This window comes from Pongo pygmaeus, chromosome 10 (assembly GCF_028885625.2).
Source record: "Pongo pygmaeus isolate AG05252 chromosome 10, NHGRI_mPonPyg2-v2.0_pri, whole genome shotgun sequence".
In the NCBI taxonomy this organism is placed as follows: domain Eukaryota; kingdom Metazoa; phylum Chordata; class Mammalia; order Primates; family Hominidae; genus Pongo; species Pongo pygmaeus.
This window is the reverse complement of record NC_072383.2, coordinates 19,716,046-19,740,176: the sequence shown is the minus strand read 5'-3', so window position 1 is coordinate 19,740,176 and position 24,131 is coordinate 19,716,046. Positions and strand designations below refer to the sequence as shown.

General features: G+C 36.1%; 1 protein-coding gene and 1 long non-coding RNA gene across 13 annotated transcripts in view; one reads left to right on the top strand and one right to left on the bottom strand.

The window, feature by feature from the left end:
* The window catches only part of PLEKHA5 (pleckstrin homology domain containing A5), a 242,703-nt gene that overhangs the window by 133,782 nt on the left and 84,790 nt on the right, over nt 1-24,131 (bottom strand). The gene's annotated exons all lie outside the window — the stretch shown is intronic.
* Nucleotides 13,842-24,131, top strand: part of LOC134740359 (uncharacterized) — a 30,825-nt gene continuing 20,535 nt past the window's right edge. Inside the window, exon 1 of the long non-coding RNA XR_010127772.1 lies at nt 13,842-23,644. This is a non-coding gene — a long non-coding RNA (uncharacterized LOC134740359). The remainder of the gene's footprint in view (nt 23,645-24,131) is intronic.

The following is a 24,131-nucleotide window of genomic DNA, read 5'->3' as shown; positions in this document are numbered from 1 at the left end:
CATACCTTATTCACTGGAAAACAGACAAGTGCTGTTTTACTGCTTTATTCTTGAGTAAAATTTTTAGGTTAATTTCAAGTTATCCCCACAGCTCTGCTCATTGCCCTCTTCTTTTATTGTTTTTTTTTTTTTTTGCCAGATTTAATTTCCTGTTCATACAAAAAAAAGTTGAAATGGTTTCTCCTCACTTGAACTTTAGTAGCAACCCATGACCTATGATGTCATAATGTCTCAAAAACATCTTTGTTTAAAATGTATACTGAATATTCCAATTCATCATCACCATAGTAACTTACCGATTAAGTTTAAAATACAGACTTAAAGCCATGTTAAAACATTTTCAGTGGATTCAAGATAAATTTTAAAAGGGAACAGAAATATTCCTCTGTATAGTTAAATTGGGTAGAATCTTAGTTGGAATCTGAAAATTCTGCAACTTAAGGAAAAAATTGTGGATCTTAAATTAGGACTGTCAAGTCAAATAGAGCAAACTTGAAACCCTACTTCTATATTTCTATGCTTCTAAGTATAGATGTATAATATACTGGGAGTCATAATATGAAGCAGTTAGTGTTAATTCCTAAAACTTGTTATTCTTCTCACATTTACATATAAAAAGCTGATTTAGATCACTTCAATACCTAACTATATTATTCACAAAAAATATGTACAGCAAGTCATTCTTCAACTGCTTCAGAAAACTGAAGTGAAAATATTTAACATATTTAGTAAGAATTTCCATATCATGTTTTCCTCATCTAGACTTGAAAACTAGAGTGGCAAACAAACAAAAAACTAGAGTAGCACAATTATAAGAAAAAAAACTATTCTCTTTTTATTCTTTAAGAAAAAACTTTGGAAATTCTTCTAAAAGACCTTGAAATCACAACGCTGCTGCTGAAAATGCAAGAAAACAATTATGCCAGAAATGGCAAAATGTAAGACTTTATAGGCTTTTGTTTGTACAATATAAATAGAATGAAATTACAATAATATCATTAATCCCTATGAAATAGGGAAAAAGAATTTATAAGCAAAATAGCTATGTCTAAAATCAAAAGAAAAAGCTTACCCAACATAACCTACTTCTTAAACGAATGCTTTTAAAACAACAAAATCAATTTACATAGTACAATTCAAAGAAACATGAATTGATATTATTAATAATAAATCTTGCCTGGCCTCTACAATTAACAGCAGAACTCTTAATTTCTTTAAAAAATTAAGAAACTTCTTAATTTCTTTAAATGCTAAATAAAATATGATCTGTAATATATAATCTCCTGCCATTATATTGCTCTTAAATTTTAAGTCAATAAAGATTCCTACTTTGAATCATATCACCGAAATGGCCCAAATAATTGAAGAATTAAAGACATAGCAGCTTCTATTAATAAGTTTAGACTAGTGTTGATATACCTTAAAAAAATTATATAATGCATACTGTTAGTACCTCCACAGGAACATCTGAGGAATTATTCATCTAATTATCTTTGGAGGTCTAGGGGCAAATCAAGCATCTTCTCTGAGTAAGTTAAAAATAAGGAACAATAAGATTTTAAATAAAAATCTTTAGGTTTTAAAGCAATTTGTGACTACTATGTATTCATGTAGCCTAAAGTTAAGGAGAGACTAAGAGGAAGACATTTCCAATGCTCAAATCTTAAAATGTTTAAGCATTTGCAAACCTAATGAATATACTTATATTTCTACAACAAAACAATACTTTGTTTATAAAAATATTTATAGTATGTAAATCCTTTGCACTAGACATTGTGCCTGGCACCAGAGCTACAAAGATTATTTGCCATAGGATCATTAACTGAGGAAAAGGACTACTGTTCACTTAGCTATTAGCTATTTATTATTAATACATTAAAGTAACAAGAATTACTCACCAGCCTGCATCAAAATCACTTCTTAAAAGGATATTCAATTATAGGCAAAAAGGACACTGGAGTAAAAATAAGACTCAACTGCTTTGTCTTTGAGCTGTTCTCAGTGAGCACTGTGGAGATGAAGCACTGAGGAAGTACACTGTGGTTGTGAGGCTGGCCTGCCACTCTGGAAGTCTGACACCAGACTGACGTCACATTCAAACATGTCATTGCAGCCGCAAATTAAGCCAGCTCCTCCAGGAAGAATCTGTTGTGATTATGCATGCCTTCCAGCCATAAGAGTAAAATATGATTTCAATTCCCTTAAAATTGGCATATAGCATAGGATAAAACACCAAGATATATGGCTGCAAATAGTTACTGAAGAAAACGTTTACTGAGTATTAAAATAACCTTAGCTCTAAATAAATGCAAATTTCTTGTTTAAACTGTAAGCACACCAACTAAAATGACTCTAAAAAGTTTTTCCTGTTTTTTCCAAGATGATATATATTTGTTTCAAAAATTCAAGTAATAAAAGGTATATAAAAGGCTAAAATTGCCTGGAATTCCACCACCCAGAAGTGATGATGATGGTTGCTCAGTTTTATTGATCACTTACTATGTTAAGCACTGTACAAGTTCACGTGAGCCTCATAACCCAACAAGATAGATTCTATAGTAGTCATCTCCATTTTACTGAAGTAACTAAGGCACAAAGTAGTTAAGTAATTTGCCCACAGTCACAATGCTAATAAGTGATTAAATAGGATTCAAATCCAGGTAGAGTGCCTGCGCTGCCCAGACATTTGATTACCAAGGTATACTAACTAGCAGAAAAGATAAGAGTTGTTAACATTGTGGTGATATCATTTCAAACCAGAGTTTGTAATATAAACAGGTATTTATTCAACAGAAGGAAATAAAACTATACATATTGTTTTGCAACATGCTTTCTTTCACTCAACAATATGCTGTGGACAGGTTTCCATGTTAGCAATTACATTCCTAACTTTGCTTTTGTGATGACTGCTCAGATATCTTTGTGCTTTTCTGTGTTTAGCTATGTAGGATAATTCTCAGAAGTGGAACGGATAGGTCAAAACACGTGCATGTTTTCAACATTTACACACACTATCCTCCAAAAAGAGGTAACAATGTATATTTGTACCTCAGTGCATTAAATTTCTCCTTTCCCCACATCTCAGCTCATATTGAATACTGACAATTATTTTTCTTCTTTGCAAGAAAGCCATCGCACTGTTTTAACTGTGTGTGTCTATGTTCCAATTTAAAGTGAGGTTAAACCTTTCTTCATACGCCTATTCACACAGAAGGCAGTACAGCTTAAAGGTCAAAAGCACATCAGCTATGAAGTCAGATGACCCCAGTTCAAGCCCAGCTCCTTCTCTCAACAGTTTTCTGACCACAGGCAGGTTACTTAGCCTCCCCGTGACTCCATTTCCTTACCAGAAAATAAACATAATAATGTAATACTCATGAGATTTTTCTGATTATTGTATGAGAAAAACCATGTCAAGCAATTAGAACAGTACTTACCACATTGTAAGTGTTTAAACGTTGACTGACATTTAGTGGCTGACTGTATTTCTTCTACAGTTCATGCCCTTTACCCAAAATGGGGATTTTTAACAGTGTATGGGCAAACCATTTTACAAAACATATTGTACATACCTTGTTAGAATGCTACTGATATAAAAATTTTTAGATACCTCAATCTGAGTTGTCTTACAACTAAATCTAGCACGCAACATAACTGGTGCTAAAACAAATTCCTTTCATATGAAATTGCTGTAACAAAAATTAAAAATAGCACCTCAAGTTGAGAAAACAAAATTATTTCATCATGTAATTTGAAATATAGATAAGCAAGCCAACACAGTTTGCTATAACCAGAAGGATTTGCATATGTTTTAGAGAAGTAGTGATTCATGATCTTTCTCATTTTTTTCAGTGAAGGCTTTGCTAGTTTCAAATATGTTCAAGTTTAAACTCCTCATACAATAAAAGAAAACAAATCCATTCTCAGAAACATGAAAAAGAAGTCAATGAAACAACTTTTCCACAGTTCTAAAAGCCAAGGACAGCCCCCTTTAAAAAACATAAATCAGAGAAACTAAAAGATAATAAAAAACATAAACCATAACCTATAAACACTGTATGAAGATTAAAATATAGGAAGCTTACTATCTTTACCCCCAAATCAATTTGATCTTCTATTATATAATAAAGGCTTCACTGTTCTCATCAGACAGCTGTAACAAAACACCTCTAAAAACTTACTGAGAAGGAATTTTGTATTAACCTGGCAGAGCTGGTTTAGGTGTATTCACTGTTGTATATGCTATAAAATCACCCCATTTGAAGGCAGACATTTTTGTAATAAAATTGCAGCACAATGTTTGCATAATCACACAGTGGTATGGTGGTTCTGCATATGGCTGCCAGGAGAAAAACAATACATCGAATCAGCAGGGATGTGTCAAGAGACTCTGGAAGCTTATGAGGGATACTAACAAGCATCAAGTCAACGAAGTGTTTGGTTTATGAAGTTACCAGCAACCCTCCACAGCTTCTCTAGAACCTGTGAAGGTCAGGCCCTTTAATACAGCCACCGTTTACAGAAGGACTGCCACAGGGAAAACACAGTTGTGAAGGGGGGCATAAGATAAGGTCCCTACTCTCAAGGCCCTAACAGCCTGAAATGACAGTTTAATAAGAAGGAGAAAGAGCTGTAAACAGATCATTATAACACAACCTCATTTGTAGAGCACAGAAGAGGAAATGGCTAAATGCCTGGGGGAATCTGGAAAAGGCTTAACAAACTGACAGCTGACCTGACTGTTTCAAGAGGCGATTTCAGTTAGAGGTAGCAGTAGTTATAAAAGCGCAAATCTAAGATGTAATCTAAATTTTACATTTAAAAAGGATGTCCTGTTAAAGAGAAACTATTCATTTAAGGAAAAGAATAGGTTACAAATAGGGCAATTCTCACAAGTTCCTTGTAAAATTCTGCCCAGTTTTCCCCAAATGTCACTGATGGCAAGTTTAGCTTTCTCAATTCTGCCCAAACCACGTTCTAGGAAAAGAAGCTGAGGTAGACTGGGGATCAATGCTCCACTACTTCGTGAGAGCTAATAAACTTCTTTAAATCAAGGGGAATCCTAACTCTCAATTAATCCTGATTCTCTTTTCACGTTATCTCTATACTATTCGTCAGGAACAATGTTTCATTAAAAAGCCACAGAAAAAATCCAGTGAGGGCCTCCAAAGTATTCTCCACCAAATAACATGTTTCAGCACATTCCTCAGCAATATTTGTGATAATGACTAAAGATGTAATTGTGATATTTGTAATTTTTCAGCCTTTATGTTACTTTACTTCTCAGTGCCATTTAAAACTTTGACCACTCTGTTCTTCAAAGTGCCAGCTTTGACCTTGACTTAACCTAGTTTCCCAGCATTCACTCTAGTAAACAGGCTTATGTTCAAACAACTAAATCCAGCACTGAGGTGTTCTGAATACCATAAATTGGTACCAATTTACTCATCACACATATTCAAAGTAGTTCTTTTAATGGGTAAGAAACAGATCTTCTACCAATCTCTTTTCCATACAGTACCTAACAGTGCTGTACAACATGATGCATGCAAATGTTTCATCAGTTGACTACTGATTTTTATTGCCTAGGTCATTTAATACAAATTGTTCAGATCAGAAAAATACTAGTATGAGAAAAGCACAACTGCTTATTAAATCCCAAGTTTAAACAGAGGCAAAAATTAAGGATAATGATAACCTCCTTTTCCCCTTTTTCCCAAATTTCCAAATTCATTTATTTTGGTATAGCACATACCATTTGTTCATGACTTAAAAAAAGAAAAACCAAAGTAACACTAATTACAAAAGTCAATTTTAAAATAATTTGAAAATATGGTGTCTTTCTCTCTCTCATATCCTCATTATCTTCTGCTAAAAGTTGGTAATCAGGTAAGGAGTAAATCAGCTTACAGAAATTAAACTCTCACACCTAATGCTTACCTGAGGTAGGTTTCAAATATCCCATGAACTTACGGCACAGGTAACCACTATATAAACTGAAGTAGAGTATAAGAATAAACTATGCTACCAAAGAAGACAATCGACGTAGGTATGGGGCCAACAACTTCTAAACACAATGTTAGTCTAGTCATCCTCATTTGATACTGACATAATAGTTCAGATATTTTTCATCCACTACCCAAGAAATGTTCAAGGGTTGCTCCATACTATCACCTTGGTTTTCTTTTAGAGGTGAAATTTCACTACACAGCAACTCTTAGAAAAAGTAACTGGAAGAGTTGAATGATTTAAGAATCAAATGAATCCATAAACACCTGCTTAGGAAGAGACCATTTATAACGAAAAAGCCCTTCATACACTAGAATCTTCCTCCTCAGAGAGTGACAACTTCTAAAATACATTTGCTTACTAATGTGATTCAGAACTATTTAATTTGAAAATATCAAGTTCTCAAGTTATCAATGACAAAGTTAGCCCTCTAAAGCCAGTTTAATAAGAGACTTAGACATTTTTTATTCTCCTTATTTCTTCCAAATCCTTTCTAAATTCTTTCCACTTCTTGTACGAGATTAGTAGCCACAAGTTCCTCCTTCTGAACTCTGTCATAACTTGCATATCTTACTAATTTACATTACTCAGGTCCAGCTCAAATGTTACCTTCTCAGAGAGATCTACCCCAATCTCCCTCACTCAGGTAGTTCCAGTACTACATATTAGGAACAATCAGCATAACCAACAAAATTTAGAGACATGGGTACTTCCGTCTCAAATAATCTGTTAATATAAACTATCTTGCACAATAGGTGGAAAGTATGTACTCATGGAGACTGGACTAACATCTAATAAGTTCATTCATACAACCAAATACAAACCAAAATGAGAAATACAATCTAAAAAGCAGCAATTATTTGAGCAATAAAACTAATCCTATTTCTTCCCTGTGTCCTTGTTTTCATATGGCATCTCAGCTTCTGAGCTATAGGAGAAATGTGTGGTTATATTTATATCTCCCTTGGCATATTTAAACTCTATCTTTGGGTGCTTAAAGACAATTTTTCTCGATGGAAAAAAACAGATTGAGTGGTGATTCTTTTAATGGAATCTTTACATTTTCACCTTAATCACTACAGTTCTAGAAAAATTTCCAGTCAAAGAGTATATATGCAACAAATGTAGTATGAAAACTTAAATTTACTGATTTTATAATTAAATATACAGTAGTAATAAAAAACTAGGTTTGTAAAAATTTGTGCCTTATGAAAGATAATCTTCAAATTCTAGCATAATAAATTCTGATTCAAGAACACGTTGATGAATATGAAATCATAAATATGATGAATATAAAATTAACTCAAGCTTTATGAGTAAATATTTATGCATACATATACAAATATATATACATATATATGTGTACATATATATAAATTTAGTTGTAGTTTCCTTACCTAGGTCCTAAGTATAACCTTTTGGATGAATACACATTTTTTTTAAATTGACAAAAATTGCACATATTTATGTGAATGTACACTTGTGAACGGTAGTTTGTGACTTACACTCTTAACTGTATATAAAATGATTTTCATTCTGAAGGAAATGAAATCTAACTCGTTTTCTACAGAGTCTGATTTACCAACAAAATATCTATTATTCAAGTACCAACAGTCAATTCTACACTTGTACCATCTGCTTGGAAGACACATGGTATGTTTTTGATGCAGGAATAGAATTAAACATATGATAATGTTACTAGTTTCATTATCATCAAAAAAATAGGCCTCAAAGAAACTCCTACAATGGTTGCTTTGTGTGTTAGCTTAATTTACTTATCAAGAAACTCCTGTTTACCCTTTTGTAGGGAAGGAAGAAAATACCCATGTTTTAAAAAACCACAGTACAGGACAGACTGTGTTACGGAGACTCATGATTAAGACACAGCCTTAGGACCTCAAAGACAATTCTATCTCTACAACGGACTCAATGAAAGGTCCTGAAAACTTCGTAAGTTGTCCTTTACTCACCATGATATTGAGAGGTGACAGCGTGGTGGCAGCCCTCGCTCGCTCTCAGCGCCTCCTTGGCCTCGGCGCCCACTCTGGCTGTGCCTGAGGAGCCCTTCAGCCTGTCGCTGCACTGTGGGAGCCCCTCTCTGGGCTGGCCGAGGCCAGAGCGGCTCCCTCTGCTTGTGGGGAGGTGTGGAGGGAGAGGTATTGGCGGGAACCGGGGTGTGCGTGGTGCTCGCGGGCCAGGTAAGTGCAGGCTCGGCGGGCCCCGCACTCGGAGTGGCCGGCTGGCACCGCCAGCCCCATGCAGTGAGGGGCTTAGCACCCAGGCCAGCAGCTTCGGAGGGGGCGCCAAGTCCCCCAGCACTGCCAAGTCCCCCAGCACTGCCAGCCCACCCGCGCCGTGCTCAAATTCTCACCCGGCCTCAGCTGCTTCCCCACAGGGCACGCAGGGCTCGGGACCTGCAGCCTGCCATGCCCCAACCTCCCCTCCGCGTGGGTTCCTGTGCGGCCCAAGCCTCCCCGATGAGCGCTGCCCCTGCTCCGCAGCGCCTGGTCCCATCAACCGCCCAAGGGCTGAGGAGTGCAGGCACATGGGCGTGGGACTGGTGGGCAGGTCCGCCTGCGCCCCAGTGCAGGATCCACTAGGTGAAGCCAGCTGGGCTCCTGAGTCTAGTGGGGACTTGGAGAACCTCTATGTCTAGCTAAGGGATTATAAATACACCAATCAGCACTCTGTGTCTAGCTTAAGGTTTGTAAATGCACCAATCAGCACTCTGTATCTAGCTAATCTGGTGGGGACTTGGAAAACCCTTATGTCTAGCTAAAGGATTGTAAATACACCAATCAGCTCTCTGTGTCTAGCTAAGGGATTGTAAATACACCAATCAGCACTCTGTGTCTAGCTCAAGGTTTGTAAACACACCAATCAGCACCCTGTGTCTAGCTCAAGGTTTGAAAATGCACCAATCAGTGCTCCATGGGGACTTAGAGAACTTTTGTGTCTAGCTCAGGGATTATAAATGCACCAATCAGCACCCTGTCAAAATGGACCAATCAGCTCTCTGTAAAACAGACCAATCAGCTCTCTGTAAAATGGACCAATCAGCAGGATGCAGGTGGGGCCAGATAACGGAATAAAAGCTGGCTGCCCAAGCCAGCAGTGGCAACCTGCTTGGGTCCCCTTCCACACTTTCGCTCTTTGCAATATTATCTTGCTGCTGCTCACTCTTTGGGTCCGCACTGCCTTTATGAGCTGTAACACTCACTGCGAAGGTCTGCAGCTTCACTCCTGAGGCCAGCGAGACCACAAACCCACTGGGAGGAATGAACAACTCCAGACAGGAGGAACGAACAACTCCAGATGCGCCACCTTAAGAGCTGTAACACTCACCGCCAAGGTCTGCAGCTTCACCCCTGAAGCCAGTGAGACCACGAGCCCACCAGAAGGAAAAAACTCCGAACACATCCGAACATCAGAAGGAACAAACTCCGGACACACCACCTTTAAGAACTGTAACACTCACCGCAAGGGTCCGTGGCTTCATTCTTGAAGTCAGTGACACCAAGAACCCACCAATTCCGGACACAATATTGCATAACAGACACAGTCATGTGGTCTCATGTCAACAACTCCAACCAAGACCATCTGACTGCCAACATCAAGTTTTACTGGGGTATGGCTATTTGCCCTTAAAACCAAACAAAAACTAAATATTTCTCTGCTATGAGTGACTTAAAAAACAAAAACAAGTTTTAAATTGACACACTTCTACATTCATATTTCTGATACTGGAGGGCAGATTTCTTTGTCCGTTTTTACACTTCATTTGTATAAATTCCTTTGTCAACAAGTTTTTTCTTTCCTTTTAAATGAAACCACTTATGCTTATTTTGGAAATTTATTGAAAATGTTACACATACTGCTGTCTAGTGTTTAAAAAAAATCACATAAATGGTTTGAGATTTGATTACTTGGCTAATAATAGATTTTTCATTTGTTTAGCAAATATTTAGAGTGTAATGCTTTTTCCATAAAATAAGCATTTTTTCTAGATCCTGTAGGATAATTAAAAAATTAAAAAGAAAAAAGAGAATGTCTAGGTGTGGGTGGGTAAGTGGAATAGATAAGTACAGAAGTAAAATACAAGTGAGAATATTAGATATGCTACTGCACAAATAGACTTTGGCTGCCTAGATCAGAATTCTGCATCAGGTCTTAGGAAAACTATTGTACGTCTCTGTGCCTCAGTTCTTCCTTCATCTCTAAAATGGGTCTAATAACATCTTCTTCACGTAATTGTTACAATGAAACAAATGAAAACATTAAAAGCCTTACAACAATAGTGTCTGACATATAATTAGAGGTCATTATGCAATAGCTATTGTTCTAAAAGACATGTAGATCAGAAAAAAACAGAGAAAAATATAAATGGGCTTTGAGTGTGAATCCTATAAAGGATAGGTAGGATCTGGAGAGCAGAAAACAGGAAGTCATGATGCAAATATATTGGGGTAAAAATGAAATGGTTAGTTTGGCTTAGTTATAATGCAATGGATTAGTAAGGTATATGAAGAGCAGGACTAAAAGGTTGTGAGTGTTAGACAAAGGGACCTGGTGTAACATAGTAGGCCACAAACAGCTACTAAAGAGACAAGGGTTATAATCAAAGGAGATTTATTAGCAGAGGACCATAAGTCACATGGAGGGTTGGCAAGGGTTTGGATTTATCACAAATGCCCTTGAGAAAGCTGATTTTCCCATGAAGTAGTTTCACTTACTGTGATGCGGGGCTTATACTAAGGACCCACCACAACAATTAAAAGCACTAAGCTGGGATCTTAGTGGGCTCCCATTGTCCAGAGGTGATGCAGTGAATGACTACAGAAATGAATATGAAAGAAAATGACATGTGATATGAACTTGAAAACAAGTTTGACTTAGCTTATATTACTGTTTAGATTTTGAATGAAACGTTCTCTTATAAAGGTTTTTGCAAAACAGCTGCTACTGAACTCTAAACCTGGTTAACCTTCAACAACTGCTGCTGTGGCAGAGATTGGTCATTGCTATCCACTGCCCATTCTTTTTTTCTTGCTCAGCTTTATTTAGAGAAGGAATGCACCCTGCGAAAGTACTACATTTCCTGGCTTCCCTTGCAACCAGGTACAGGCATGTTAATTAGGCATAGCCAATGAGGTGGGGGACCTTTGGAAATTAATTCATTTGCCCTTCTGATTTTTATACCTTCTGGACATAATGAGAGCCATTTCAGAGCATGAATTAATCTTGAGAAAATCACTCACATTCTAGGACAGTAAAGCAGGAAAATGGAAGGAACTCTGATTCCAACCCTGGAATACTTATCTCTGGGACTGCTTTACTTGAAAGAATAAACTACTCTGTGTTTAAACTACTCACAGAAGCTCTTCAGCTTAAACTAATTACTGGCATGGGGAACAGGATTAACTCTACAAGAATTAACTATTATTTAGACCCTGGGGCTGAGGAAGCTTCCCTTCCCAGAGGACATGAGAAAAAAAAAAAAAAAAAAAAAAAAAGAAATCACTAGAACAAAATTGGGATTCTTTCCAATAGGAAGAAAGTTGGAAGGAAGAGTGGATAGCAATTTGGTAGGCACCAAGAATGGTCTATCACATTCTGTGACCCCCAAAAAAGTACATTTAATCAATGGAAATGTAATTTAAAATGAAAAAGCCAGTTCTGTGTATTAAGTAACTGAAAACATTAACAATGAGCAACAAAAGATTAAGCTGCCAAAACTTTAAGTTCTGCATTAACAGAAAACATCACAAAAGAGGTACTGGAAACTGGAAGGATATAACCGACTTCCTTATACAGTAAAATTACTGTCAAGTAAAAAAAACTTAAAAATTGCTATCCAGAAAGATTCTCCAATTCTAAATAATCTGTATAACTCTTTGATTCCTAAATTGGTTAAATATTTCAAAAATGTTACCTACATATTAGATATAAAAGACAAAACAAGAAAGGCATAAGGCATAATAATTTAAATAACAGAGCACATTCAGTTCTTAAATACTGTTCTTAAAAAGTATGTTCAGATGACTGAAGATCAGACATAAAAAATTATGACTATCCAAACACAAACTTTAAAAATGGACCAGTTTCACAGCTTTTCTTTGAAAAATTTCATAACAATATATGCTAGTGTTACCTAACTACAACAAAAAATTCCAGATTGTTCATAATTTAATTTGGAAGTCCAAGAGTCAGTTCAGGATCTCAGCATAAATATTTAGTGTTGACAGGAATGTAAATGGTGCAGGTGCTATGGAAAACAGTTTAGCTCAAAAAGTTGGACACAAAATTGCCATATGACCTAGCAATTCAACTCCCAGGTATATATACCCAAGTAATTAAAAACAGGTATTCAAACAAATACTTGTACATATATGTTCACAGCAGTACTATTCATAATAGCCAAAAGGTGGAAAGAACCCACATGTCCAATCAACAAATGAATGGAAAAACAAAACGTAGCATTTACAAATGATGGAATATTATTCAGCCATAAAAAGGAATGATGTACTGATACATGCTACAACATGAATCACAAAACCATTATGCTAAGTGAAAAAAGCTAGATACAAAAGATCACATCTTGTAGAATTTCATTTATAAGAAATGCCCCAAATAGTAAATCCGTAGAGACAGAAAGCAGATTAATCTTTGGAACTGGATAGAGGTGCTGGTTGCATTCCACTGTGAATGAATGTATTAAATACCAATGAACTGTACATTTTAAAACGGTTACTTTTACACGATATGAATTTTACCACAATTGAAAAATAGCTAACGTAGCATTAATATGAAATATGTAAAGATCTGAAGGAAGATGTGCATTGGAATTTAATCAGTTCTAGTTAGTAGGATTTTGACTTGCTTTAATCGCACAATTTTCTACAATTTTTTCCCCTGACTGAATATATCCTGGGATGATCTTCATTACTTCTAGCCCTCTAAGAAGACTTAAAATGTGAGTCTACATTCAGATTAATCCCCACACTCCAAATGGAATTGTCAAATTGCACATCCAACTTGTTCAGAAGACAAACAGGTTAAAAAGCATTCTGATCTAAACCACAAATGAAGGAGATCCTAATGATTTACAGTTATGAAGATCCTTGAGGAAACTTTTTGGTAGGTTGGGACCCTCTAACATCACCTTATAATGCTTTTGTTGCTTCTCATGAGAAAAATGGGATTAACAGATTGTTTCCTACTGTCTTGTTCTTCTACAAGGATCAGAGTGGTCCTCTCAAGAAGGCAGACCACACAGCATAATGTAACGAGGGAAAATAATAAGCAATAACTGCAAATTCTGTACTGAAACTCCACAAATGCTAAAACTAAAACCCCCTATTTTCTAGAATTTCACTTGTTTGCAAATTTTTCAATTATAAAAGAGAGAGAAAATTAAAATCCTACCCTCACATGTTTTAGATGTAGTAAGCAAATTCCGCCCTGGTCCACAATTTCTGCTCTGAGGAACGTTATGAAAAGGGCTACATACTTCTCTCCTGTGAAATGGAAGCTGGATGTGGCTCTGACACAGGCAGTAGGCATTGGTTTATCATCTCTCCCCAAAGATGGAGTAAAAAGGAGCAGTTTTGTGGCCGTGAAATATTGAGACTCTCACCTTTGGGAAAGCGGACTGAAAGTAGCTGTAAAAGGACAAGTACTGACGGGCACTTCCTATTGTATGGAATCAAGGGATTGCAAAAACCCTTTCCACTGGTATCTGTCCTTCATTGTCTTAAAACTGCCATCCCATTGTGGCTAACAGAAGAGATAACCCCAATTTTAACAGATTCTTTTTTCCCCTTTTTATGGCAATGAGGTCTTGCTATGTTGCCCAGGCTGGAGCAGAGTGGCTATTCAGTCACAACAATAGCACACTATAGCCTTGACCTCCTGGCCTCAAGTAATCCTCCCACTCCAGCCTCCTGTCAGCTGAGACTAAAGGTGCACACCGTCATGCCTGGCTAAAACACTGATTTTTTCCAAGTAAATGTCAAAAAAATTGCTTTTAGAACGTGTATACTGTATCTATATATTTAAAGCCATATGCTTTTGAAATATCACTATCATTATGTAATGAAACGTGATTTTTATTTCATTAGAACACCGAATGATGGTCATTGAAAATGCTTTAAGCAGAGACAGTCACTGAAGCAAATTGTCTAAAATTCTGTAACTTAGTCATATTTATTTAGAAATATTTTATTAAACTCTCCAAAACTGAAGGCCATTTAAACTTATTTTATGCAACAATTTTTAAAAAAATTGTTCATATGGCCCTATTTGGTTGTAAACAAAGCAGGTGTTCCTTGGGATAATGTTTTACCATGAAATGCAGAAAATTGGTTTATACCATGTAAGAGCAAAACCCACTGATAATGGGCAAGTGAGTGGGAAAAGAAGTTAATGGTAGAACTCTGTCCAGGAAAACAACAAAAACAAAAAAGAAGTCATTCAATTAAACCAGACTTCCAAACTTCATCATCCCTGGACCTCATTGAACTTCTGAGTGCCACATGTACTATTAACAATACTTGAGAGTTATTTTATTAAAAAAGCAACCTAGTCTCATCCTAAGCAGTATCTGCAAAATTGCAGATTTTTATTCAAAAAATAGCTATAGTTTTCTAACACACAATATTAAAATGAGAAAATTTCATCCACTTACTACCTTGTTACACTGTAATTAACTTTAAAACACTTCAGTATAAACAGTGGAAGAAGACAGTTAATATATTAAATATCCTATTAATGATTCACATTCAAGGAAACCTAGACAACAATCACACAGGCACTACAAGTATCACTAACTAATTCTGTAACAGAGGGTTCATTAATTAGCATAAGGGATGTTGGAAATATTTTTTCACAGTGAGATGAGTGATATTCAAAGTATGTGGTTGGTTCTCTAGTCTTTACATAAATAAGAAACAAGATCCCTGGCTATCCTGGAAGCAAAACAACTTTGGAGTAGTGGTCCAGCAGAGAATTTTACTTGGCTCTTCCTCCCTCACAGTGAAGGATTCTGCTGCTTGACCCCATTAACCGAGCTGATCCCTCTGCCAGAATATTATGTTTTGAGTTAATCTTTGATGTAAGGTACTTGCTGGAATGCCTAAAAAGAACAGAGAGGGACTCTATTCTTATAGGAACAGTTGAAATGACCATTTTTATACCTATTACAAATGCTCACAACATACCTAAAAATCATTTTATATACTATTGGTGATATGTATACCATGCTTTGGGAAACACCAAATTAAACCTGTACAAAGAAAAAGTGAGTAATCTAAACATAACAAAACAAACAAGTACGGCTGTGGATTAAAAGTCCCAGATTTCCCAGATAAGTTACTGGTGTTCTAAACTACTGGTATAAGATCTCACAACGAAAACAACTATCTAAACATTCCAAGAGTACCCTACTTATTTTACTCTAATACTTTTTAAAAAAAACAAAAGCATTTTAACAGCTGAAATTAAGAGGCTTCTTTCATATCTGATGGATTTTATGATCACTGTCCACCAGGTGGCAATTATGATATTGCTTTCATTACCCATGTATGCTTGAATAACAGAGGTAGAGTGTGTGTTAATGTCTTGGCAACCCTAGAGACAACAGCAGAGCACACATTTCCACTTAGGAGCCACGGGTTGTAGCGGGAGGCACTCAGCAACATTTTGGATACATGGATCAAAATTAGGCTAGGCCTGCCTAACTGCAAAGCTATCTGAATGGTATCAGGTTTGACATCACACAATAATGAAAAAAAAAAAAAGACAAAATTTCACTCACATCTATTGTTTCTTCCTTCTCCATAAAACAATCAAATCCTTACTTAATAATATCCCTTGGATTATATGAGCTGATTCACTGCAAAAATTTAGGCCAAAATTAAAGCAAACTGGCAGCTACCCCCCCAAGTGTGGTGTTCAATCGAGTGAATGTCTTTGGCAGGGTAAGCAGAGACTCCACCACCTCCTACTATATTACACTTCACCAACTGCACATATTTACAGCATCCGCCCAGCTCTCAAAGGCATTTGAGCTTGTCATTCCAGAACTAAAGAGTAGCTAAAAGAAAACCTGATGTGCTGACATTTCAAAAATCATTTACACATCCCTGCGGGTCTGACTCAAACATATTTTCTCCGGTACTGACTTTCCACTTCCTCTGATTTATGTATTATTAATTGATTGCCTTTTTATTATAGGCCATTTCAAAATCTTCATAGGAAGAGGTTGGTTATGACTAAGTTGCTATTTCAATCAATAATCATTGAGTATACACTGCAATAAGGGATGGTGAGTGCGAGGTGTCCGCATGTGTGAGTGCACTCTGTAATTCCCAAAGCTGAGAACAATCAAATCATTAAATTAGGCTCTGCTTACATTTGCAAAGGGAAACTGTACCAAGATTTTTACAAAGCACAAAATTACTTGAAGCATAAAACAGAAATTGTAGACACTAGGAAATGAACATAAATATTCCTAAATCCAACCCATCTGTAACTCCAAAGGATTAAAAAAAATGTAGCTTTGTTTGAGGATCTTTCTTTGATAATCTCAAAGAAAGCTGGACTGTGGGTGCTTGTGTATAAACATATATAAGTATGTATACAAATATACATATTCATAAATATACATACATATATATACACACATATATATATTTTAGAGACGGGGGTTTCGTTATGTTGCTCAGGCTGTCAGGCTGGTCTCAAACTCCTAGGCTCAAGCAATCCTCCTAACCTCAGCCTCCTGAGTAGCTGGGACTACAGGCACATGTCACCATGCCTGGTAATATTTTTAAAAGTTAACTAAAGTCAATTGTTTATTCAGATTCCCTTAGGTTTCACCCAATGCCTTTTTCTGTTGTAGGATACCACATTATATTTAGTCATCATGTCTCCTTAGGCTTCTCTTGGCTATGATAGTTCCCCAGACTTTCTTGTTTTTGATGACCTTACTGAAATAAAGTACGTAGTTTTGTTTGTCTTTCGTCTTACAGACTCCATCCATTTCCAAAGTTAATGAGGTGAGCACCTTTTTGCCCCATGCCGTTCAGTGAGGTTGTGTCATACATTTGTAATAGGCTCCTTCGTCATAGTCTGCATTCTACCTTGGGATCTCCTTTGACATCCCCGAGGATTTTTTGCATACGGTCAGGTTTTACTTTTTGTGTTGTAAACTTCAATGGGTTTTGACAGACAGTGTCACATAAACATAATTACAGTATCATACGGAATAGTTTCACCACCATAAAACTCTCCTGTGCTTCACCTATTCAACCCTTCGTCTCATCCCCTAAACCCCTGGTCTTTCCACTCTATAGTTTTGCCATTTCCAGAACGTGTATGGGAATAATACAGTATGTAGACTTTTTACCTTGCCTTCTTTCACTTAGCAATATGCATTTAAGACCCATCTATGTCATTTTTGTAGCTTGAGAGCCCATTTCTTCTTACTGCTGAATAATATTCCATTATTTGGATATACCACAGTTTATTTATTCATTCACCCATTGAAAAACATCTTGGTTGCTTCCAGTTTCGGCAACTATGAATAAAGCTGCTATAGACATTCAAGTGCTGGTTTTTGTGTGGACATGTTTTCAACTGATTTGGGGAAATACCTAGGAGCATGACTGCAGAATCATATGGTAAGACTATGTTTAACTTTAGTAAGAGACTGCCAAAATGTCTTCCAATTTTGCATTCCAACCACAATGAATAAGAGCTCCTGTTGATTCACAATCTTGCCAGCAGTTGGTATGGCCAGTTTTTTGAATTTTAGCCATTTTAATGGGTGTGTAGTACTATGTCACTGTTATTTAATTTGCAATTCCCTACAGACAAACACGTTGAGTATTTTTTTTTGTATGTTCATTTGCCATCTGTGTGTTTTCTTTGGCAAAGTGTCTGTTCAAATCATTTGCTCATATTTTAATTGGGTTGTCTATTTTCTTATTGAGTTCAGATATTTTTAATGAAGGAATTATGCTTTCTGTTAAAATTCACATAATTTGCTAGACAATAGATTACAAATAAATTTCAACAATTTGTCTAGGTCTGCATTTCACGTAGGAACCAATAATAAACTACTCAACTTTTCAGTTTTCTTTTTAAAAGCAGCACAGAAAAATGGAATCAACCCAAAGGTCACAATCTCTTACAGAGAAGAGATTAAAGATATTAAGGTACATTCATAGAAATAGTGCACACCATAGCTTTTAAAATGCTCACTATAAATTCTGACCACAATTTGGCTTTATAAAACATCTAAAGTTGTATTGTTTAAAATGAATCACGAATGACATAGCTTGTCCACTACCAGCACTCTAGCATACATCTGTGTTTCATTTTCATACCTCTGTCAAACTTAATGATGCAGACTGCAAGCTAGTTGACGTCAGTTAACTGATAACTTTTCTCAGGAAGTATTGGGCGTTTCATCTGGAAATGTGGCTAACAACTATTTAAAGACAATTAACTTTATTTTATGTAGAAATTATAACTGCATTCCATGAACACATATGATTGATGAAAGCATTTACTCAAAGCTTAAAAAAAAAAGAAAAGAGAAAAAAGCAATTGGAGAGATTCTTGGAATTTCTCTGTGTGAAATTGTTTCTTTTTCTTTTTCTTGGGGGGCGGGGGGGTGGTGGGAGCAGTTTCCAGCATTTTATTATGAAAAGTTTCAAGTATAGTTAAAAGTTGAATTAATTGTATGGTTAACATCTATAATCATCTAGGTTTTATAATTACATAACATTGTATTTGTTTACCACACATCTATCTACCATTCTTCTATCAACTAATCTTTTGTGTGAAACTGTTTTTTGAAAGAAGAAAATAGTTTTGAAAGTATTAACTGTTGTTTTATGGTATGCTTGAGAAAATCAGAAAGGTACTTCTATTGTTCCTACTTTTTAAATGACTCCCCCATCCATACCCACACCAAAACCAATTATATAAAGATCTTGTATCAGTTATTTTTCTCTGAATGACACCAGAAATTGAGCCTATACATTAGGTACAGAGAATAAACTTCCCCTCTGAAAAATCCATGGGAAAAGATTCAATTAAAGCCTAAGATTAAAAGCAATTTAACTGTATTTTTAAAATAAAGGCATATGTAAAATGTTATATTAGCATGCTTTTAAAATAATAACTGGTAACCTATAAGTATTCAATGTATAGTAACAAGTCTCTCTAAATTATGATTGCCAATTCAAGGGAAGAACTTAAAAAAAAAAAAAAAGGGAAACAAGAGTATTTGGAATAGCATACATCCAAATAATTCACAAATCTTTTATAATTGTTTCCCAAAACAACACACATACACACACATATATTCAAACACAAAAATAAAAAATAAATACAGTCCTACAAGATTAAAAATAGAAGTGTAATCAACAGAATTGTTACTAAAATGTTTGATTCCATCCCAAATTTGGAAATATAATTTAAGTCTTATTCACATATACAGTCATCCCTGGGCATGCTTGGGAATTTGGTTTCAGGACCACCTGCCTATATCCAAATCACCACCCCCGTGTAAACCCAAATCAGTGCATATGCGAGTCCTTGTGGAGCCCATGTATATGAAAAGTCATCCCTTAGTATATGCAGATTTTGCATCCTGAGAATACTGTATTTTCAATCCTCTTTTGGTTAGAAAAAAAATCCACATATAAGTGGACCAGCACAGTTCAAATCTGTGTTGTTCAAGGGTCAACTGTAGTTTTTTTCTCAATAAATAATAATTATTTGTGGGCTTTTTTCTTTTTTAAAAATGTAATAACATATAGAGGAAAATGTAACAGAACAGTGATCCCATTGCCCAGGATAATCTGCTGATATACAAAAATAAGTAAACACAATATATATATATAATTAGATAATTCAAAGCTATCCAGGCAACCTTTCTATCAACTGTTTCAGATATACAAATTATTGAAATACTCCTCCACTCCTTTTTACTGGAGCAAAATCAATCATACAACTTTAGACATGTTTTTTACAGACAAAATATTTTATGGAGAAACATTTTTATTCTACAGGATTTTTGGATATTGCTGCAAAGATCATGAATTTATAAATACAGACTAATATGTTCTTATCTCTTATTCTTGTTGTATCTAATGAAATTTAGGTTTCTTTCATAAATGAGAATAGAATGTTATCTATTCAAGAGTTTAGCATTCAAATCTTTATCCTCTATTCTTGCCAACTAGATTAAATATACGGCATCACTTTTTAAAAAATCACTGGCATCTTTGACTTTTTAAATTACAGGGAAAGTTAAGAGCTAGAAGTTAAGCAAAAATAACTCCATTTTCTCATGGGATACTGGAAGAGAAAACATTTTGTGCAAACATTACTGGTAACCTGTTATAACTCTCTGTGGAGCAATGTCTCAGATGTATCTAAAACAATGCTTTTTGACAATCCTATCCCTCTCTGATTAATGTCCCCCAGCCACAGAGAAGCTACTGATTTTTCAACTATTCTTAAGCTTCAAACAAGTCCCAGCAGATAATCTTACTTTCTAATTTACTGAAATAACTTAAATCATCTCACGTCTTCTCTCAACCACCTGTGGTAGCCAGCCCCCAAGATGGTATCCAGCAATCTTGAGGCAGTCATCCAGCTACACTGTAGCAATTTCCTGACCCACAGAAACGTTTATTGTTGTTTTAAACACCGTATTTTGGGATGATTTGTTATGCAGCAATAGATAACTTAATGTAACCCATTTAACTATTCTGAAAGCTTGTAAATATTGTTAAGTCCTCAAATTTAAAAAGCACACTTCTTCCCTCAGCTCTTTCATCTTTCTCCTTCTGTCAAACTCCTCCAGAGAGTCCACACCAATCATGCTACTGAAACTGCTTTCTTAAAGGTCAATCAATATTCTCATCATTGCCACATTAATGATCTCTGTTTCTTTTTCATACTGTTGATGTCTACGCAGCTTTTGACGACTGGAAATCTTTACATTCTTGGCTTCCACAGCACTGAATTCTCCTTAGCTCTGACCCAGGGAGAATTTTCCCACTTGGACTAATTTTCCAACTTCCTTCATGGGCTGTATTTTTATTCATACCTGTTGAACATTTTTATTCTGATTTGCATCCCTACCTTATCCCACAATTGGCATAGTGACAGCAACAAAAGCAACTGGCACAATTAAAACTGATTAAGCACTTAAGTGCTCAGGCCGTATGCCAAGCTCCTATCACACATATCATGCTGTACATATTTAGCCTTTCCATTACTCCTTGGTGCCTAAATATATTCTGCAATTCTGGGTAACCTAACTGCTTTATTCAATCTTTCCCTTTTTGGGAGTAAACCGCATTCCACACGTGTAATTCTCTTGTTTACTATCATATCAGTCATCTCCCTGGCATACAGAATAATGCTTAACACATAGTAGGTGTTTATGGAGCACAGAGTGAAATATTTGTTGCATGACTGAAAAACCCCATGTATCCCTTTTAATACTGTATTTTTGATTATAATACGTTTAAAAATCATAATTACAACATGGGGATGAATCCTTGGCGTTGCCATTTTGAAGGTCAAAACCAGTCTAATATTGGCCATTGCATTTACTTAATTTAGACAATATTGTTGTAAGGCAGTCTCACTGCTATGACTATAAAACATAATCAAAATAACTACATCAATAATTACAGTATTGAGAAAAGAAGTCATGGAGGACTTTTTCTGGAGAGAGAGACAAGGAAAGAAGGATTAGAAGCATCCCAGGTTATGTTTAACATATTAAGAGGTAACAGTAGCAGGCAGACAATCAGCAGTAGATCTGGAAGATAGTAATCACATTTACAAGAAAATATGATAGGAAAAACCTATGTCTCACCTTCATTTTCTCCATGTCCTAATAACAGTTCTTAGCCCACAGCCATCCAGGCAGTGAATCCCTTAGGTAGCCTAGGCTCTGCCCTTAACAGAACTTTTTTTTTTTTTTTTTTTTGAGATGGATTCTCGCTCTGTCACCCAGGCTGGAGTGCAGTGGTGTGATGTGGGCTCACTGCAACCTCCACCTCCCAGGTTCAAGCAATTCTCTTGCCTCAGCCTCCAAAGTAGATGGGACTACAAGTGCCTGCTACCACGCCTGGCTAATTTTTGTATTTTTAGTAGAGATGGGGTTTCGGCATGTTGGCCAGGCTGGTCTCGAACTCCTGACCTCAAATGATCTACCCACCTCAGCCTCCCAAAGTGCTGAGATTACAGGCATGAGCCACCGCACTCGGCCAACAGAACATTTAACCACTAGAAGGATCACATTAGTTTAGGAACTCTAAGAATCACCTATATTAAGATGAGTTCAATGTTACTCTCTTAGATTTTTTCCGAAGACAGCTGTAATAAAAAACCAAAGGAAGCCTGCCTATTTTGCTGCAAAAATTTTGTACAGCAAATTGTCTATTATACCACCCAGTGTTCCTAAATAAAAACCCACATGAGAAATTCTATTCAAGGAAAAACTGTCTCTCCAGATAAACCAAAATGCCTCTTCTTTCTGACAGCATGGTAACTTATATTTCCCTTTTACAATGGGAAACGGAGCTAAAACTGAAGTTCAATTACAGCAATGTTACTGACTTCTATGTTTAGCAAGTTTGTATTTTGTGATTTTCTTTACTTCTAAGCTTATCTATATTGTATTGCTTATACTTATCTTTTAAGTTTTCTAGAAAAAAACAATAAAAATAAATGTAATTCATACCCAACTCAACATTATACAACCTTTTCTAATACATCTTATTTGTAAGTTGGGGGCTGACTTGTTGTTAAATTACCATTTTACCTTTGGAGACACAAATTTAGTCAGAAAGCCAAAAGTCAGTGCTTCTTCAAGCTACTGATATTATATTTACCATGTTGGCAATTATTAAGTGCCTATTATAGCTCATGTTGGCTAGAACAATTTTTTAAAACTTGCTGAATTACTTGAGACTAAATTTAAAACTGCTAAAATTTTTAAAGGGGTCTCAGAGTAGAACAGGGCTCTTTATATGGCTTATTTTATGAAACGTTCCCAGAAGAATATGATTATATGATTTCAAATATAAGAATGCTTTACAATTTTTAAAAAACATAACTTGAAGTGTGAGGGGATGCTGTTATCCAAACTACTATATGCAACACCCCTTACCTCCACACACGAGGATAAAATGTTAGCTGTTAACATGTCAGAGCCATATTTCCCTGGCCATTTCTGCACGCTAGAAAGCACTAAACACTCAATAAATAGTTACTCAGCATCTGGATTCTATTATAGCTTCCATATTATTTATAACTCATAACATTTTTATATTTTACATTAAAAAAAACTTTTGGCTAGCTGGCTAACCTAAACCAGCTTAAACTGACAAGGAAGTTCCAAGTATTGCAAAAGAAGAAATAGTTTTTAGTAAGAAGATACATTTTAGGGCAATTTTTTTTTTTTTTTTTTTGAGACGGAGTCTCACTCCGTCGTCCAGGATGGAGTGCAGTGGCACGATCTCGGCTCACTGCAACCTCTGCTTCTCAGGTTCAAGTGATTCTCCCGCCTCAGCCTCTGGAGTAGCTGGGATTACAGGTATGCGCCACCACGCCCAGCTAATTTTTTATTTTTAGTAGAGACGGTGTTTCACCATGTTGGCCAGGATGGCCTCGAACTCCTTACCTCAGGTGATCCGCCCGCCTCGGCCTCCCAAAGTGCTGGGATTACAGGAATGAGCCACCGCGCCCAGCCAATTTTTTTTTTTTAAGGAAAGAAATATGCTGCTTTCAAATGAAAGGCAGCATCTACCCATGCAGATTGAACGATGTGATGAACAATTGATGGTTTTCACTTTCAGATGGGCTCTTAACGCCATCTGGCAGACAACTCTTTCATTTGCTTTCATTCTCCCTTTAGCAGCTATTCTAAAATTTTTGTCACTCTCCTTAAGCCACCATCCTAATCACTCCCACGCCCCAAGCAAATATTTGTTGCCCTCAAATCTTAGGGTAGTTAAGCCCACCCTCCATCATATGTCCCTGGATCTATTTTCTTCCTAGCATCCCTGGCACCTTGTCCTAAC